Source organism: Kogia breviceps, chromosome 3 (genome assembly GCF_026419965.1).
Source record: "Kogia breviceps isolate mKogBre1 chromosome 3, mKogBre1 haplotype 1, whole genome shotgun sequence".
Lineage (NCBI taxonomy): Eukaryota > Metazoa > Chordata > Mammalia > Artiodactyla > Physeteridae > Kogia > Kogia breviceps.
Genome location: NC_081312.1, coordinates 151,723,911 through 151,741,075, shown reverse-complemented (window position 1 = coordinate 151,741,075; position 17,165 = coordinate 151,723,911). Strand labels below are relative to the sequence as shown.

The following is a 17,165-nucleotide window of genomic DNA, read 5'->3' as shown; positions in this document are numbered from 1 at the left end:
CCCGCCCTCGCCTGACCCGGTTGCCCCGCCGAGCACCCGGCGCGATTCCGGCCCGGCGGCCGCTCCCTGCAACCTGGGCCTCTCGTTCTCTGACCGGCCTCCCGGGCAGGGGCCTTCGGTCAGGGCCGAGGTCCCCCACTAGAGGGCCACGATCTGCCTACGCGGCTGTCTCGCCCCAGCGGACAGCGAGCGCCTCTGGAGCCGGCACGGCGTCCTCTTCCCTCAGATCTGGCACCTAGTGGGGCCTAGTAGGCTGTTAAGTGAAAGGTAGCAGAGGTGGCGTGGGCCTGGCACTTAGTAGGTGCGCCCTAAATGTTCGGTCATCGCTGGATCTAGGGACTTGCAAGCAGGCCTGGAGGTGCGGGGCGCTCTGACATGTTGTCTCTGGGGTGACCGTGAGACCCGCGGCGAACAGTGTTGGAGGCCTGGCAACGGGTGCCTCCCAGGGGTAGACTGCAACATCTCTGAGTTACAGGGGAAGCTATGACTGTGCGAGGTGAGAACTCGGAGAGGCGGGCAGATGGCCAGGGCAGGACCTTCCAAGAACCCAGAGTACCTGGAAACTGGCGGCGTTAAGGTGGCAACTAGGTTGAGGGTGTGAGAGCACGGAGATGAGGCCCTGGTGTCTGGCAGTGAGCACCCACTGCTAACCACGGAGAAATGCCCTCTGAAGAACCGGGAAAGAGACGCCAATTTGCTCGAGGGGTGCAACTGATTTACAGCCGGGGCCTGCTGTGGGCCAGGCTCTAAGCTGAGTTGACCACTTGGGTAGGGGGTGTGTGGTAGTGAAGCAATGAAGGCAGTAAAGGCTGATGATTCCAGAAGTTTGGCAGGAAGAGGGGGGAAAGAGTAAACCTATAGCTCCAGGGGTAGTAAGAGTAAAGGAGAGAGGTGATTTTTTATTTTTATTTTTTCCTATTTGAAGAAGAGCTCTCAAAGGAGCTGAGAGGAGAGAATAAAAGATAAGAGATAGGATAATTAGTGATGCATGATCTCAGAAAAGAAAAAGGAAATAGGGCTGGGGAAGGGGGAGGAAGAATTCAGAGAAGAGGCACACCTCTTCCTGCTAGATTTAAAGGATGCACAAAGATAGAAATATTTTGAGGTGGGGAGGCATGCATACTCAGCCCTGCATGTTTCCATGGGTCAGCTGCCTGGATGACCCCCAAAGTCAACCATAATTCTGCTGGGGGGGTCACTGCCCTTTACAATTTAAGTGCAATTGGCTCAAACCCCTATTCCACTTAGAGTGGGAAACCCAGCATACCTGCCAACATTTCCAAAGATTCACGGGAGAACTTACATTTCTTCAAATTATCACTGGCCCCAATTTCTTATTTATGAAAATATACTCGATTGTGCTCTTTTAGGAAATTTGTCACTATTCCCTGGATACCAGTCCATGTATATTCCCCCAAAACACAGTACCATGTTTGTGAAAACAAGCAAAATGCCCAGTGTTATATGATTTTTAAATTATAGTTCATTTGTAACCATTAAAAATCATGTTGAACACAACATTGTAAATCAACTATACTCCGATATAAAATTTAAAAAATTTTTAAATCATGTTGAAGAAAAAGATTAATGACATGGTATATACTTGTAATTAAAAAGCACATCATAAGATGATGTGATACTGGGACTTCCCTGATGGCCCAGTGGGTAAGACTGTGCTCCCAATGCAGGAGGTACGGGTTCAATCCCTGGTCGGGGAACTAGATCCCACATGCATGCCACAACCAAGAGTCCACATGCCGCAGCCAAAAATAAATAAATAATAAATATTTTTTTTAAAGATATGATACCAGCTTGTAATAAATAAATATACATAAATGTGTATCACACGTAGTTTTTTACATTTATTTGCATTGGGTTTATTGGATAATACTGTATTGAATATCTTTAATCCCAGAATCTACTTATTCTTTTTTAAATTGAAATTTAGTTGCTGTACAATATTATACAAGTTACAGGTGTACAATATAGTGATTCACAATTTTTAAAGGTTATAATCCATTTATAGTTATTATAAAATATTGGCTATATTCCCCATACTGTACAATATATCCTTGTCACTTATTTTATACCTAATAGTTTGTACCTATTACTCCCTACCCCCATATTGCCCCTCCCCTTCAAATTTTTTAAAATGCAAGGTGGAGAGCAGAGTAGAATATAATTCCATTTTTTATAAAAATTATATATATAATTAATATTTACACACATATATATTTGCTTATCCAGGCATAGCACATATCTGATGGACACAAATGAGATTGGGGAGGGAAACTAGATGGCTGGGGGAGAGGAGCATGAGGGAGACGTTTTATCACCGTATGCCCTTTTGTGCCCTTTGAATTTTATACCATGTGCTTTACCAATAAATAACAAATAAATGCAATTTAATTTTTTTAGTAGTGTTCTGGATCACCAGGTATAAACAGGAAAATAAAACAGGGCTCTGGACAGCAGACCTAGCTATTTCTTCTTTTTTTTAATTTTAATTTTAAAAATTATTTATTTTGGGCTGCGTTGGGTCTTTGTTGCTGCATGCGGGCTTTCTCTAGTTGTGACGAGCAGGGGCTACTCTTTGTTGCGGTGCACAGGCTTCTCTTTGCAGTGGCTTCTCTTTGCCGTGGAGCACAGGCCCTAGAGCACGCGGGTTTCAGTAGTTGTGGCATGCAGGCTCAGTAGTTGTGGCTCACGAGCTCTAGAGCACAGGCTCAGTAGTCGTGGTGTGTGGGATCTTCCCGGACCAGGCATGTGGGATCTTCCCAGACCAGGGCTTGAACCCGTGTCCCCTGCATTGGCAGGTGGATTCTTAACCACTGCACCACCAGGGAAGTCCCAGACCTAGCTATTTCCAAAGTCACCTCCCGTGCCCAGAGGCTGCATGGTGTCCATCAAAGAGCATCACAGAGGGAATCAGGAGATTTGGCTTCAAGTCCAGCCTCTATTACCAACCCTCTGTGCTGCCCTGGACTGGTCACCTCATCTCTCTGATCATCCCTTTCCTCTTCAGTAAAATGGAGGCCATAGTACTTTTGAGCTACATAATATAAAATAATATCACACATAGATTTTTTTTTTTTTTTCGGTACGCGGCCTCTCACTGTTGTGGCCTCTCCCATTGCGAAGCACAGGCTCCGGACGCGCACGCTCAGTGGCCATGGCTCATGGGCCTAACCACTCCGTGGCATGTGGGATCTTCCCGGACCGGGGAACGAACCCGTGTCCCCTGCATCGGCAGGCGGACTCTCAACAACTGTGCCACCAGGGAAGCCCCAGGTGATAAATTTAAAAATAAATGTTCCTGTATCCTCTTGCTTAATGAGATTCTAGATCTTAGCCCTTCTACCCTAATTATATCTGGGCATCTGATTAACTCAGAGTGAAGCGGTAGGGGCAACAGTTTTTGCATTCCCTGTTCACAGAGTGAGAACTGGCCCTTGCTTCTCTGATTATTCATTACTACAATTTTTATTCACAAGGCAGAAGTTTCAGAGAGCAAATTAGCAAAGAGTGAAAATGAAAGGAAGAAGAAATGTGCATTTTAAACCAATGCTTTGCAAAAACTTTTTTGTTTTTTTACAACTTTCTATGAGGTCAGCTTTTTCTTAGATTCCATATATAAGTGAAATCACACAGTATTTGTCTTTCTCTGATTTATTTCACTTAGCATAATGTTCTCAAGATCCATCCATGTTTTCAAAAAATGGCATGATTTCCTTCTTTTTTATGGATGAATAATATTCTTTGCACTCTTTTCTGACTGTGAACCTCCATAAGAAATATATTCCACATTTCAACCCAGAATATATACACATGTGCACACAGACACACACACCTCTGAAACAAAACATTTCATGAAATATTACCATTTTATGCAATGCATTCTGATATTTTCAACTTTATTATTTTTATTTCTTTTTAAATACTTGTCATTGATCTTATGACCCATTATAGGGCTCCAAAATGCCTTAAAGGACATTGAAAAAAGGCTAGACTATTATTCCTTATGTTTGCAGTTCTCATTTAAATATCCATACAGGCAGTGACCTTAAGTTTGCCATGTTTACATGTCCCAGAAAGCCTCAGGACAGGCAAGACTCTCTCAGGATGTGGTGGGGGAGAGAATAGAAGGACTGGCAGGAGCCATGTTTGAGTTTCTCTTCCCTTCTCAGTAAATGTTTCCTGATATCAATATTTCTCAGGAGGCATAAATGTTTTCTCCTTTGTCTAGCTTGAGATACAGACTGAACTTCAAACAAGATTAGACTGCTGCCTGCAGACTACCAGAGACAACTATTTATTTGAATGAACAGAATCATGGACTAAAATAAAAGGGAAATAATATGTCTGGATTGTGAAAATACATAGAAGCCATCTGATCCAACGCTGTTGGAGTACTATAGGGACAGTAAATTTTATCCCTTACTTAAAAGTTTGGAACCAGTGAAAAGCTGAAACCATCAACTTTATTACCAATAAAGCTGAGCTGAAGAATGTTCTGGTTGATGACCAATAGGCGTTTTACTATTCTTTGAATTAAAATATTCTCCCCCAAAACTCCAACCTACAACTTGCAGAGGTCTAGCAACTTTAACTATGTATAATTAGAGAAGATTGCCCTCTCTATAAGGGCAGGCAGATCCAAATTCACGAATTAGGTAGGTCACCTGGAAGAACAAGGACAAATTCTCCTACCTGACCTCCTATGGGGAAAAAAAAAAAAAAGAATGGGGAATAAGGATTTACCCCTGCCCAAACAAATTGGACCTAGCCCAGTAGTTGGTCAGTTAGTTGGAAAAGTATATTAAAGCAGTGAATTATAAAAAGTGACAAATACAAACCTTAATATTTCATTTTCATTTCAAACCTATAACGAATACCCACTTGCGAATCTTTTGATGTGAGGTCAAACCTTTTATGTGAGCAACAGTGGTGATTAGAATTCTTGAGTTGTTTTTCTTACATAATTCATATCCATGATATATTTTCTATGCTTTCCAATTCATTTTTTTTAAAGTTGACTGAGGGGGACTTCCCTGGTGGTCCAATGGTTAAGACTCTGCACTTCCACTGCAGGGGCCACAGGTTTGATCCCTGGTCCAGGAACTAAGATCCCGCATGCCCCACAGCATGGCCAAAAATAAAAAATAAAAAAAATAAAGTTGACTGAGGACTTAGAGCTTCTTGCAAAGCAATATAACTAGAGGCTCCCTCTTAAAAAAAAAAAAATCCTTCTTAATTCTCTCACTCACATCTGGTTTGACAGTAATTTTCAACTGGTCTCTATCTAATATTTCCAAAGCATTCAACTGACATTTCATAGAAACAACTCTTTCTTTTTCATGCTTATGTGTCATGAGTTTATGTAATTTTAATTAAATTAATTATATTCTGGCAAACAGCTGTCATAAGCAATTTTGGGATCAAACACAACAGATTCTTATTAGGCATCTAATAAAACTGGTAGGAAGAAGTATGTAGATATTTCAGAGGTGGACTCACTAATCCAAAGCATTTAGCAGGCATGGGCATTAGTCAATATGTTTATTTGGAGGGAATGTAAAGTATTGATTCCAGAGAGTTCATTAAAACAAAACTGGTTAATGCTCATATACTAGTATTACCAACTCTGGGTGCATATATCTTAACATTCTTCTTCCATTATGTATCCACTTTATAAATGTTTATTGATATTCAGGACAGTGCCAGGCACTATTCTAGGCCCTGAAGAAGCACAGCTCACTGAAAAGGAAGAAACTGGTATGTAAACAGGATGAAGAGGCAGGATGGAGAAGGAGGAATGTTAAGGAGCAAATCCCTTTACCTTTCTCTACTCCATCCCCTCAAAATCACTGTCCCTCCATTCCCACTTACCTAAAAAATGGCTTTAAATATCTTAGGATTGGCATGGCTATCACAGAAATCCCCATGGTAATACCACCTACAACCTTAACAGTATATACATATATACACACACACCTTATGTACTTTCCAGTGCTAATGAGATGATTCAATTGGTCCATTCAGAGAAAGCTGTGGCAATAGGAATTGGTATAATTCTCTTAAAAAGCAATTTGACAGTACTTCCAAAGAACCTTAATAGAGATGTGACTCTCTTTTGACTCATCAGTACCACTCCTAGAAACTTTTCCTTAAGAAAAAGTCCTCCCTCCTTTTCACAAAGATGACACCGAAGGCAAAGAAGGAAGCCCCTGCCCTTCCCAAAGCCGAAGCCAAAGCAAAGGCTTTGAAGACCAAGAAAGCAGAGTTGAAATGTGTCCACGGCCAGAAAGAAAAAAAAAAGATTCGGCTGTCACCCACCTTGCCATAGCCGAAAGCACTGAGGCTCAGGAGGCAGCCCAAATACCCTGCAAAGAGCACCCCTAGTATAAATAAGCTTGACCTCTATGCCATCATCAAGTTCCCTCTCACCACCAAGTCAGCCATGAAGAAGACAGAAGACAACATACTTGTGTTCCTTGTGGATGGCAAGGCCAATAAGCATCATATTAAACAGGCTAGGGCTTCCCTGGTGGCGCAGTGGTTGAGAGTCCGCCTGCCGATTCAGGGGACACAGGTTCGTGCCCGGTCCGGGACAATCCCACATGCTGCGGAGCGGCTGGGCCCGTGAGCCATGGCCGCTGAGCCTGCGCATCCGGAGCCTGTGCTCCGCAACGGGAGAGGCCGCAACAGTGAGAGGCCCGCGTACTGCAAAAAAAAAAAAAAAATTAAACAGGCTTTGAAGAAGCTCTATGACATTGACGTTACCAAGGTCAACAACTTGACCAGGCCTGATGGAAAAATGAAGGCATATGTTCGCCAAGCTCCTGACTATGATGCTTTGGATGTTGCCAACAAAATTGGGATCACCTAAACTGAGTCCAGCTGGCTAATTCTAATTATAAAATTTTTCACTAAAAAAAAAAAAAAAAAAAAAAAAGAAGAGAGAAAGAAAGAAAGTTAGTTCTACCCAAAAGAGAATGGCCACATGCCTAATATTTACTACAACCTTATTTGTGATAGTGAAAGTTTGAAACATATGAATAAGTAACTTATGGCATGCAACATTGTATAACTTACCACTGAGTATGTAACAGAAAACATTTGATTACATATTAAATGAAAAAAGATATAATTTGCTCAACTATACTGAGAACCACTGAATTATATACTTTTAAAGGGTGAACTTTTGGGAATTCCCTGGTGGTCCAGTGGTTAGGACTCTGTGCTTTCACTGCCAGGGTCTGAGTTCAATCCCTGGTCGGATCCCCGTGTGGCCAAAAAGATATTAAAAAATAAAAAGGTGAACTTTGTGAATCATATCAATTTCTTTTAAAAAAATAAAATTCTCCATTTTTACTTTTGTGTCAGCCAAGATCAGCAGACAACAGATGGCCTGCTCAATGTGTGTAACTGAAGAAAGTTAATGAAGGCACAGTGTATAAAGATGCTAGCAGGGTTGAGGGAAACCAACAAGGGATAATGAAATACCCCAGGGCTAATGCTGAGAAGCCATTATCAACCATAGGCCTGAAGGGGCAAAGAGATGGAACCAGTGCTCAGTTAGAGCAACAGCTGAAGGAGACTGAGGGCCAATAGGAACTTTGAGGAATACAGCGCTCTCGCTCTCTCTCTCTTCCTGTGGTACCTCCCACTGGCTGAACCCAAGAGGAAGCCTAAGGGCAAGTGACCCCAGATGACACTGCCCTTCAAGGTCAGCCTCTAGAGAAGGATGGAGAGGAGTGGATCTGGAAGCAGATTATCTAGCAGGTATGTGATCATATAGCAATGTGAGGACAATCTAAACATATGGCTGAGGACCTTAAGGGAACCTGGAAAATCAGGGTTTGTAGGGATAAAAAGTGGATGTAGTTAGAGAACGGGTAGGATGGGTAGAGGGGGCAGGAAAGATTTAACTCGGGCTGAGACAAGGATGAGAGCCAGACATGGGAATGATTTATTGTTTGGTAAAATACTGAGCTAGAGTCTGAGCTCTGGAAGAGATTAATAGGAGATACAGAGCTAAATCAGAATGTAGCGTTAGACATTCTTCCCCTATTGGCTATTACCCTGTATGTCTCCTTCCCAGCTAAACTTCATGCATTCAACAAGTAATTGTTTAGTACCTATTATGTGCCAGGAACTGTTAGGCCCTGGGGATTGAGGAAGGAACAAAATTAACTTAACATCCTCACTCTCCTGGAGTTTACATCCAGGTGGGGGGAAAGAGACAATAGATAAGTAAATATAAGTCAAGGGTGATAGGTGCTATAAAGAAAAGCACAGGAGAGAATGGAAATAAAATTCTGCCCATTCTACCTCTTAAAAAAAAGCCCATACATGCCTACACACAGCAGAGCTCCTGAGTAAATCTTTGATATCTCTCACCTGGCCTAAGATCAGACTATCCTAACTGATCTTCCTGCCTGCAGCACACTCCAACCAGTCCTCCACTCTGCTGTGAGGATCTTTCTGAAACAAATCCTGTCAGTACCCTGCTTTAAAAAGTACCCTCCAGGAACCTCCCTAGTGGTCCAGTGGTTAAGAATTGCCTTCCAAGGCAGGGGACACAGGTTCGATCCTTGGTCGGGGAACAAAGATCCCACATGCTGCGGGGCAACTAGCCCAAGCCCACGCACCTCAGCTTTAGAGCCCACTCTGGAGCCTGTGCACCACAACTAGAGAGAAGCCTGAGCTCCACAACTGGAGAGAGAAGCCTGCACTCTGCAACTAAGACTAGACACAGCCAAAAATAAAATAAATTAATTAAATTAAATTAAAATAATGTTAATGTTAAAAAATTGTTTATACTGAGCCTGCACTCTAGATCCTGCTAGCCACAACTACTGAGCCTGCGTGCCACAACTACTGAAGTCCGCGCGCCTAGAGCCTGTGCTCCGCAACAAGAGAAGCCACCACAATGAGAAGCCCATGCACCGCAACCAAGAGTAGCCCCTGCTCGCCACAACTAGAGAAAGCCAGCATGCAGCAACAAAGACCCAATGTAGCCAAAAATAAATAAATAAATTTATTTTTAAAAAGATTGTTTAAATAATAAATAAAAAGTACTCTCCAATGCTCTTATTTGCTTACCATGTGGAATAAGGCCTAACCTCCTTATCATGGACCTTATCTTATGGATCCATCACTTGCATGTACCTCTTTCATTCTTCTTTTTTATCAACCCTAATTGTCTGTAGTCTATTGAATACTGCAGTTTCTCATTTCTGTACCATTGTCCATACTGCTCTTTCCATTTGGAACATTCTCCAGAACCTCCCCACCTCCTCCCAAAGTTGGCAATCTTATTCTTTTAAGCCCATTAACTGCCACCTTTTTGGTCAAGCTTCCCTGACCTTCCCTGGTGTTAGGGAGTATCTTCCAGTTCCCACCTTTGTGTTATCAGTACATCTTAATGTATAGGTACCTCTAAATGTACTTATCATACCATATAATTCTATTTCTTGGAGCTCAGGTGTACATGATGGGGTTAAATATGTTCCATGGGTCAGGGACCCTATATTCTTTTGTTCATGTGTGACCATCTTTTGTTACTTATTCAACCTAAAAACTAGAATTGACAACTGACATATATCCCCCCATCCAGTGCTTACTCTTTTTTTCATTCAGTGTTATTGAGATATAACTGATATAGAGCACTGTGTAAGTTTAGGCATATAGCATAATGATTTGAATTTCATACATTATGAAGTGATTACCACAATAAGATTAGTGAACATCTGTCATCTCTTATAGATATATAATAAAAGAAAAAGAAAACAATTGTTTTCCTTGTGATGAAAATTCTTCGGATTACTCTCTTAACAACTTTCATATATAACATACAGCAGTGTTCATTATATTACTTATGTTGTACATTACATCCCTAGTACTTGTAACTGGAAGTTTGTAACTTTTGACCACCTTCGTCCAATTCCCCTTCCCCTCCCCATCCCCCACCCCATACCCTTGCCTCTGGCAATCATAAATCTGATCTCATTTTCTTAGACTTTGTTTGCTTGTTTCTTTGGGGTTTTTTTGAAGTATAACTGACCTACAGCACTATGTTAGTTCCTGGTGTTCAACACAGTGATTTGATATTTTTATACATTACAGAATGATCACCACCCCATTGCTTAATCTTGTGTTTATCATTTTCTTGCTCTTAAAAATATTTTTAGGTAAAAAATAAACATTTTAGGGCTTCCCTGGTGGCACAGTGGTTACGAATCCACCTGCCAATGCAGGGGACAAGGGTTCGAGCCCTGGTCCAGGAAGATCCCACATGCCATGGAGCAACTAAGCCCACAACTACCGAGCCTGCACTGTAGAGCCCGCGAGCCAAAACTACTGAGCCCGCGTGCCACAACTACTGAAGCCCATGCACCTAGAGCCCGTGCTCCGCAACAAGAGAAGCCACAATGAGAAGCCTGCACACCGCAACGAAGAGTAGCCCCCACTTGCCACAACCAGAGAAAGCCCGCACACAGCAATGAAGACCCAACGCAGCCAAAAATAAAATAAAATAAAAATAAAATAAATTTAAAAAATTTTTTTAAACAAAAAACATTTTATTAAAAATAATATTTTTTTTTGCTGCACCATGCTGCTTGCAGGACCTTAGTTCCCCAACCAGGGATTGGAGCCATGCCCTCAGCAGTGATAGCTGCAGAGTCTTGACCACTGGACCACCAGGGAATTCCAAAAAAATTATTTTTAAAAATTGTCCTAGCTTTATAAAATTTAAAGTTAAAAAGTCTTGCTTCTTTAGGGAACCCTCCTACACTGTTGGTGGGAATATAAACTGGTACAGCCACTTTGGAGAACAGTATTGAGGTTCCTTAAAAAACTAAAAATAGAGCTACCGTATGATCCAGCAGTCCCACTCCTGGGCATATATCTGGAGAAAACCATAATTCGAAAAGATACGTGTACCCTAATACTCACTGCAGTGTTATTTACAATAGCCAGGACATGGAAGCAACCTAAATGTCTATCGACAGAGGAATGGATAAGGAAGATGTGGTACATATAAACAATGGAATATTACTCAGTCATTAAAAAGAATGAAATAATGCCATTTGCAGCGACGTGGATGGACCTAGAGATGGTCATACTGAGTGACGTAAGTCAGACAGAGAAAGACAAATATCATATGATATCACTTGTGTGTGGATTCTAAAAAAATGGCACAAATGAACCTATTTACAAAAGAGAAATAGAGTCATAGATGTAGAAAACAAACTTATGGTTACCAAGGGGTAAAGGGGGGGAGGTGGGAGGGATAAAATGGGAGATTGGGATTGACATATATATAACACTATATATAAAATATATAACTAATAAGAACCTACTGTATAGCACAGGGAACTCAATACTCTATAATGACCTACATGGGAATAGAATCTAAAAAAGAATGGAGGGACTTCCCTGGCGGCACAGTGGTTAAGAATCCACCTGCCAATACAGGGGACACAGGATCGATCCCTGGTCAGGGAAGATCCCACATGCTGCGGAGCAACTAAGCCCATGCACCACAACTACTGAGCCTGCGCTCTAGAGCCCGTGAGCCACAACTACTGAGCTCACTTTCCGCAACTGCCGAAGCCCGTGCGCCTAGAGCCCGTGCTCTGCAACAAGAGAAGCCACCACAATGAGAAGTCTGGGCACCACAACAAAGAGTAGCCCCTGCTCACCGCAACTAGAGAAAGCCCACATGCAGCAATGAAGATCCAACGCAGCCAAAGATAAATTTTTTAAAATTTTGTATATGTCTATGTATTTACATACATACATAAGTATATATTTGTGTGTGTGAACATGCATAAATATTTCCAAAACATATATTATTAATTTTAGTTTTGTGTATTAAAGTAGTATCATTCCCTACATAATAACCTGGGACCTTTTTTTTAAATTTAACTACAGTTGATTTACAATATTGTGTTAGTTTCAGGTGTATAGCTTCAGATTCTTTTCCATTATAGGTTATTACAAGATATTGAATATAGTTCCCTGTGCTATACAGTAAATCCTTGTTCTTTATGTATTGATATTTTATACATAGATGTGTCTTGGGACTTCTTTTTCACTTTTTATGTTTTATTGCTAAGATCCATCTCAGGTTTGTTGCCTGGAGCTGAGTTTATTTATGGTTGCTGCTGTCAACTATTTCAATGTGTAAATATGCTAATATTACTTTGTTGCTGGCAGCAAAGGCTCTTGGTGCCCTGTGTTCTTCCCTTTGGCCCACAACTGGTTTTAGCCAAATATGTAGTAGCCAGTTTTGTGGGGCCTCCCATTTACTGACAATGCCCACCACAAGTGCTAGGGCATGGGCCTTTCCAATTTCTGCTTTAAGGCCTTCTCAAAAGCCACAAGAGCCTTCTCAGCCCTCTCCCAAACACAGACTGAAAGTAAAGAACATTAACCCTCAACCAGTGGGGAGTGTGAGCCAAGGGATAAATGCCCCAAGTTCCCTTTCTTCAGATGGACAATTCTGGGAGGCACTTTTTTTTTAATACGGGATTTTAAAAAATATTTATTTATTTGACTGTGCTAGGTCTTAGTTGCAGCATGCAGGATCTTTGTTGCTGTGTGTGGGATCTTAGTTGCTGCATGCGGGCTCTTAGTTGTTGCATGAAGGCTTTTAGTTGTGGCATGCAGGATCTTCAGTTATGGCACACAGGACCTTTAGTTGTGGCATGTGAATTCTTAGTTGCAGCATGTGGGATCTAGTTCCCTGACCAGGGATCGAACCAGGCCCCCTGCATTAGGAGCACAGAGTCTTAGCCACTGGACCACCAGGGACGTCCCTGGGAGGCATTTTGTATATTTCTCAGAGGTCTCCATGGAACCACACTCCTTATGTTGGTGTTTCCTGCTACTTTGCCTCAATCTCAACCTCCTATTCACCCCTGCTGCCTGAGATCACTTCCCAAATGAACAACTTGCACCCAAGTCCTTGTCCCAGTCTCTGCTTTTGGGGACTTCAAACTAATACAACCAGTTTCCTGATAATGAGCATTTGGATTGTTGCAGGTTTTTACTATTGCAAAAGTGCTACTGAGAATATTCGTATAAAACCCACTGATGCACAAGTGCAAGAATTTCTCTTGCATATTTATACAGGAGTAGACTTGTTGGGTCAAAGACTAAATGAACTTTCAGCTTTACAAGATAATTCCAAACTGCTAACCAAAGTGGTTTTTACCAATTTACAGTTTCAACAACATTGTATGCAAGATCTTATTGATCCAAATCCTCTTCAACACTTGGTTTTGTCAGATTTCTTAATTTTCACCTCTCAAATAGATATTGAATAGAATCTCATTGTGGTCTCAATTTGTACTTCTTGATGATTAATGAGGTTGAACATGTATTCATATATTTATTGACCATAAATGTTTCATCTTTTGGGAAATGTCTCTTCAAAGCTTTTGCCCATTTTTCCATTGCTTGACTGTCTTTTCCTCATTAATTTTTGAATTCTCTTACAGTTATGGTTATTCTCCTTTGAAACTCAGAAGCTCAAAATCAAATTAACCATAATCTTCACTGAATATTACCTTTTTCTTGGTTACAAAATTAATGCATGCTTGTTGTAAAAGAAACATGTAAAGAGTACAGACATGTTTAACTTAGAAAGTTTCCTTGCTGTCAGCTCCAGCCCACCTCCAAGCAGGAATAATTCCCATGAATTGTTTGCCATCCCATATTTTGAGGATTTTGTTGTCACATCTCTCTCCCAGATTAGACTGATAATTTCCCAAGGGTAAGGACTGTGTTGTATTCATCTTTGTATCCTCAGGCCCAGGCATAGTGCCTGGTTTAGACCTGGAACGCAATACATTATTGTTGAATGAATTGCTGAAAGCTGGGTTAGAACAGAAAGTTTGAAGTTACAGGAAGACTTCAGTTTGGAACAGAGGATTCAAGTAAAAGTGGGAGATAGCACTGGTAAAATGTGTTAGGGCTTGATTACCAAAAGTCTTGGCCGTTAGGCCAAAGTGTATGATTTTTATCTTGGAGGCAGTCAGCCAGGGAGGCATTCAAGACTTTTCAGGTGGAGGGAGGTTATTTGTTCTTATGTTTTTACCAGCAACAGAATTAGAACAAAACATTGACAATCCAGTCATCTAATGGCAATGTACAGGATGTAAAGCGGAGGAGGTTGGGGAAAATGAAACTGAAGACAGAAAAATGAATGAATCAAGAAGTTATTAACTTCTGGGGGGACATAGGCACCCATGAAAAACATAAGAACTATGTTTCTGTCAGAAAAAATAGGCATAAACCCAAGCCGATGCACTTTTTAAGAACCCTTTGCTCTTGGGTTGGTTATTCTAAGAGTGAGAGAATAAGAACCTGAACTATGGGGCCAGGATGTGTTCATTCATTCAGACATGTTTATCCATCTCCTGCTACACGCAAGGCACTGGCTGAGTGCTGAGAAGAGCTTGAGGCGTGGGGCATGGTATGGCATTGTGGCCAAGAGCATAGACTCTGAGCCCAACGGTCTGATTTCAAACCCCCACCAGAGGTTTGGGATCTTGGCTAATTTACTGAAGTCATCTACACCCCACAGGTGTTTTACAGAGACAGTACTATCACCACCCTCGTGATTAAGGGGATCTTAACATCTGTATAAAGCACTTAGAATTCACAACATGCAGGGAGCCCTCCGCAGAGCTGTAAAGCAGAAACCAGAGTGGAGAGCAAGAGGAGGAAGCAGAGGGCATGGGCTTGATTTCAAGAACTTTTGTTAAAATAGAGAGAGAAGACTAGAAGGGGAAGTGAGGGCAAGGAAGATTTTTTTGTTTGTTTGTGTTGTTTTTTAAGATGAGAGATATCCTAAATGCTCACAGGGAGGATGTAGTAGAATGGGAGAGGCTAAAGACACATCACTGATGATCTGTTCCTTCCCGCTAAGGGTACCCACATGGCAGGAGGGGAGGGCTTTCTGGCAAAGGTGAAAGGCCCGGCTTTAGCTAGGAAGCCACTTCCGCTTGCGAGCTGGAGGAGCGGCGCCGAGCGTTGCCTGGCTGCAGGTGCCGGCTCCGAAGTAACCACAGGCAAGCGAGAAGGAATGTCACCAGTGGGGGAGGGGCGAGGAGCGGCGGCTGGTGGGAGGTCTGAGGTGAGAGGAGAAAAATTTGTGCCATACCATTTAAAAATGGGATGGTCAGAAGCTCGAGGAAGCAGACTAGACTGCCAGGAGCTGGTAAATTTGTAAGTGTACTGATCTGCCTGGTTGGGTAAGTTCCGGTGGTCCTGGAAACTCCAGGACGAGGGAAGCATCCAAAGAAGGGGTGGTGAGTGTCAAATGTCACGGTGGTGAAGTTGGGGAGAATGGGGACGGATAGGGGACCGCTGGATTTGCCAGCTGACTGATCATTACTGAAGTAGGGTCTGGGGGGGTCACTGTAGTGTCAAAGCAGATGACTCATAGCAGAGAAGAAGGGAGAGAAAGAACGGCAGGGCAGTAAAGCACATGCACTCCAAGAATACTGACTGTGAAATGAAAGGGCAAAGTAAGACATTAACCAAAGAAAGTAACTAAGTCAGTGATGTGTATTTTTCTTTCTAAAGGTCGGGAAAGCTTTGTATACATAATTATTTTATTTATTTACTTATGTATGTATGTATTCGCCATGCCGCCCAGCTTGCAGGAATCTTAGTTCCCCAACCAGGGACTGAACCCGGGCCCCCTGCAGTAGAAGCGTGGAATCCTAGCCACTGGACCGCAGGGGAATTCCCTAATTATTATTATTTTTTAATAAGACAAAGGCAGCAATTGCACATGCTGGCAGGAATAGGGCTTCCCAAAGTCAGCAGGGGTATGACACAAGCATAACATGGTAATAAACAGCTCCTCTGAGCCAGATGTTTTCCATAAGATGACGTTATCACGAATTTATAGAGGAAGAAACTGAGGCTTAGAAAGTGAAGTCACTTGTCCCAAATCACACTGCTAGTATGGGGCAGAGTCAGGATGTGAACCCAGGTCTTATGGCTCTAACACACCAATGCTTGTCTATTCATACCACAGATAAGCAGAAAAGCTGGCACTTCTCAGGAGGGACTGAGGGAAGGAGGAAAGAGTTGGGAGAGACGTGTGTACTAATGATTTGTGTTTATTTAGAATTACTCTCCTTCCCACTCACATATGTAAATGTATGGACTATTGAAGTTGGCATTATTGAGAAAGGCTTGCTTTACATAGGAGAAAATTCAAGCCAGAGAACTGAGGTGACCTTGCTGTAGTAAGAGGATTTGTTGGCATGGTCCAAAAAGTTACAGCTGAAGACTCAGGACAATTGCGGGGTCAATTGATTCACCCAACCCTCTACCCAAATGGTTGCTTCATGGGAGCATCAATCTCCTAGTTCAAGGGAATGGAGGTGAAAACAGTTTGCACATATTGACAAATTGTTTATTACAATTATCAACCTGAGACCTTTTGTGGTATATTCTCATCTATGAATGTTTTCTGATAGGTGGCTTCAAAATATCTGCCTAAAGAACAGATCTCATTTCTTTTTGCTAAACTTCCATGTGCAATGAACACAGAGTAAACCAAAACCAAACCATAGTCCAAAGGGAACTGTGTAGTGTTATGGTCAGGTCATAGGCTCTGGCCAGGGATAGAAACAGAGCTTTGATGAGCAAACTGGGCAACTAGGACCTAAGGTCAGGACACAGAGGGCAGACCCTGTTGCCACACCAAAGTCCTAGCCCCAGAGGTCACAACAAAGGCAAGGGAGAAAATGCCAGGGTTCATGGGCATTTAGTAGACCAGGAAAGGACTGAAAAAGCAGATCTGAACAGAAAAGAGGTAGCCACCTGACCCAGCTTGCAAAGTAACCTCTACATGCCCACAAATGCAATTTTAAATTATCTAATAGCCATATTAAAAAGAGTGAAAAGAAATAGGTGAAATTAAATTTAATGTATTTTATTTAACTCAATATATCAAAAGTATTATCATTACAACTTCTAACCAATATTGCCAATAGTTTACATTTCTTTTTTCATCCTACATCTTCCAGATCTAGGATTTTTTTTTTTTTTTTTGGTATGCGGGCCTCCCACTGTTGTGGCCTCTCCCATTGCAGAGCACAGGCTCCGGACATGCAGGCTCAGCGGCC

General features: G+C 42.0%; 1 non-coding gene and 1 pseudogene across 1 annotated transcript; one reads left to right on the top strand and one right to left on the bottom strand.

Moving 5' to 3' along the window:
• The first annotated feature begins 6,199 nt into the window (after positions 1–6,199).
• Positions 6,200–6,908, top strand: LOC131752712 (large ribosomal subunit protein uL23-like; annotated as a pseudogene).
• Positions 6,909–12,753: 5,845 nt separating this feature from the next.
• Positions 12,754–12,825, bottom strand: TRNAR-CCU (transfer RNA arginine (anticodon CCU)). Its single transcript has one exon. It is a non-coding gene; the product is annotated as a tRNA-Arg (tRNA).
• Positions 12,826–17,165: the final 4,340 nt, after the last annotated feature.